Here is a 3,255-nt window from a genome sequence, read left to right as displayed (position 1 = left end):
TAACGTTCTCCAGCAGTCACCAAACCCAAACACTTTCATCAGATTGCCACAGGGCATAGCATGATTCATCACTCCAAATTACTTGTTCCCAGTCATCCACGTGCCCGTGCCGTCGCTCTTTATGCACACTTCAACCACGCTTAGCACTGACTACAGAAATGTGTGGCTTGTACCACATACTTTTAACATCCTACGCACAGTCACTGTGATAGTTGCACCGCAGGCAGCACTCTGGAACTCTTTAGTAGTTCTTTCCTTTGATTTCATGCGATTTTGTGCATCATAATTCTCGGACGGTCTGTCAGAACATGAGCTGTGTATGGATTTGTTTTAGCTGTGTTGTTCCCTCGCGTTTCCACTTGACACTCACATCACCAACTGGCGGCTTTAGAAAGAGTGCAACGTCCCTGACAGAGTTGTTACATAGGTGACATCCAATGACGTCCACTTGTGAAATCTCCGAGCTTTCCTGACCGACCCACTGTGGTCTTACTGCTTCCCTGCTGACAACACAAGACTCCCGGCTTCCTCTTATACTGGCCGGTCCGCCTCCCGTGACCTCTAACAATCAGTTCCTCATTCCATACACATGTCCGGATATTTTTGATCAGATAGTGTACACTCTAAGAGGGAAAAAAAGAAAAGAAACGACGCACCACGGAGGAATTATCCGATGGGAGGTAATCAGTAGCTGTGATGTACATGTACAGAGCCGGCCGCTGTGGCCGAGCGGTTCTAGGCGCTTCAGTGGGGAATCGCGCTGCTGCTACGGTCGCAGGTCCGAATCCTCCCTCGGGCATGGACGTGTGTGATGTCCTTAGGGTAGTTAGGTTTAAGTAGTTCTAATTTCTAGATGACTAATGACCTCAGATCTTAAGTCCCATAATGCTTAGAGCCATTTGAACATGTACAGATAAACAGATGATTACAACTGCAGAAAAATTAGGTTTATTCAAGAGAAAGACCGTAACAAATTGAACAAGTTAACTACACTATCCTCCATCTCTGGACCTTATGCAACCATTGATTAATGGAGTTGTTGGCTGTCCTTCTGATGGTTATCGTGCCAAATTCTGTCCAACTGGCGCGTTGGATCGTCAAACTCTCGAAGGGCCCTGCCCCTGCCCAATGCTCCAGTCATTGTCAATAGGGAAGAGATCTGGTCAAGTAGGGTTTGGCAAGCACGCCGTGTGCGGTCTGGCGTTACCTTGCTGAAATGTAAGACCTGGATGACTTGCCATGAAGGGCAACAAAACGTGGAGTAGAATATCGTCGACGACCGCTGTGCTGTAAGGGTGCCGCTGGTGACAGCCAAAGGGGGCCTGTTACGAAAAGAAATGGCTCCGCAGACCACCCATGCTGGTTGCCGGGCCTTACGGCGGGTGACAATTCCACTCCAGTCAATGATATTCCAGGTCGAGGATGTGTCTGAAGAAGCCCGGGACGGCGGTGGGCTACCAACCTGATATCGCCCGTCATACGGCCCGACAGCCAGGAATTATGATGTAGGGCGCCATTTCTTTCCACAGCAGGACCCCTTTGGTTGTCATCGGCAGCACCCTTACAGCATAGCCCGATGGTATACTACTCCCTCTTTTGTTGACCTTCACGGCAAGCCATTCTGGGGTAATACGTCAGCAAGGTGATGCCACCTCGCACACGGAGAGAGGGTCTACTGCTTGTCGTCGTTCTTGCGAAATGCCACCTTGGGCAGCCAGGCCACGTGATCTCTCCTCAGTCGAGAACGTTTGGAGCATTATGGGCAGGCCCCTGCAACCAGCTCGGGATTTTGACGGTCTAATGCGCCAATTGCACGGAATTTGGCACGCCGCCCCTCAAGAGGACACCCAACAATTCTACCAGTCTGTGTTGAGCCGAAAAAACTGCTTGCAGCCGCGCGGAGTGGCCGTGCGGTTAGAGGCGCCATGTCATTAATCGTGCGGCCCCTCCCGCCGGAGATTCGAATCCTCCCTCGGGCATGGATGTGAGTGTTGTCTTTAGCGTTAAGTTAGTTTAAGTTCTGTGTAAGTCTAGGGACCGATGACCTCAGCACTTTGGTCCCTTAAGGAATTCACACACACACACACACACAACTGCTTGCATAGGGGCCAGAGATTGACCATCGCTTTATTGACTTGTTCAATTTCTGAAGGTCGTTCTATTGAATATATCACCCAATTTTTGTACAGTTGTAATCATTCGTTTGTCTGTAGATGTACATCACATTTACAGATTTCCAACTCATTCCGATAATTTCTTGTCTAAGTTTGTACTTTAAAACCCTCTGGTTGAAGAGCGGATGTCGCTGTTACTGCAGATAGAACATTTCATTTTAAACTGTACAAGTCAGTAAGATCTCTAATATTATCTCTCTCTTCCTGTCAGTTTTTCTTCATTCAGCACGTCTTGGTATTTATTTTGTGGATGAAATTTCTTTAATAAGTTTTACACAATGATCTAGAATTGCGAGAGACATTCTCAGAGGGGATGAAGACGTATAACCTGAACGAAATTACTTTACGATTAACAGTTCAGCAGAAGTACATCGCGGCATAAACCTGAACTGCCAATTAAGCACTCCGTCTTCAGGCCACAAGTGGCCCATCGGGACCATCCGACCGCCGTGTCATCCTGAGCTGAGGATGGGGATTAGGAGGGGCGTGTGGTCAGCACACCGCTCTCCCGGTCGTTATGATGGTTTTCCTTGACCGGAGCCGCTACTATTCGGTCGAGTAGCGCCTCAATTGGCATCACGAGGCTGTGTGCACCTCGAAAAATGGAAACAGCGCATGGTGGCCCGGATGGTCACCCATCCAAGTGCCGGCCGCGCCCGACAGCGCTTAACTTCGGTGATCTGACGGGAACCGGTGTATCAATTGCAGCATAGCCGTTGCCCATGAACTGTCAATTGCCTGAATCGTACATTTAAGTCAGATCAGTGAAACTCAAAAAATATTCAATGGAAAATGTGCAAATGGCATCAGTGTGATCTCGAGAAGTTGCACTACGTTTTCATTTCAGTTTTATTTCCGGAATTTTTGAGAAGGTAAAATAATATTCGTGATGACATAACACTATTTTCGATGTTCGGGAAAGTTTTTTGTTATTCAATTTAGGTGAAGAAATTATTGGAACGAAATCTGAAGAATACATTGTATTTTCGTTCGCTCCAAACCAGAATTCTGCCACAGATCTCCAGTACAAGGTAGTATGAGATAAATGTGTTGCATAATGGTCAGCTCGCGTTCAAGGGCT

At 47.6% G+C, this 3,255-nt stretch overlaps 1 pseudogene; it reads right to left on the bottom strand.

Moving 5' to 3' along the window:
• Positions 1 to 2,777: 2,777 nt before the first annotated feature.
• On the bottom strand, positions 2,778 to 2,895 carry LOC124614485 (annotated as a pseudogene).
• Between the last annotated feature and the right edge of the window lie 360 nt (positions 2,896 to 3,255).

Source organism: Schistocerca americana, chromosome 4 (assembly GCF_021461395.2).
Source record: "Schistocerca americana isolate TAMUIC-IGC-003095 chromosome 4, iqSchAmer2.1, whole genome shotgun sequence".
NCBI lineage: Eukaryota > Metazoa > Arthropoda > Insecta > Orthoptera > Acrididae > Schistocerca > Schistocerca americana.
Note: the sequence above shows the minus strand (reverse complement) of the source record. Positions and strands in the feature narration are given on the sequence as shown.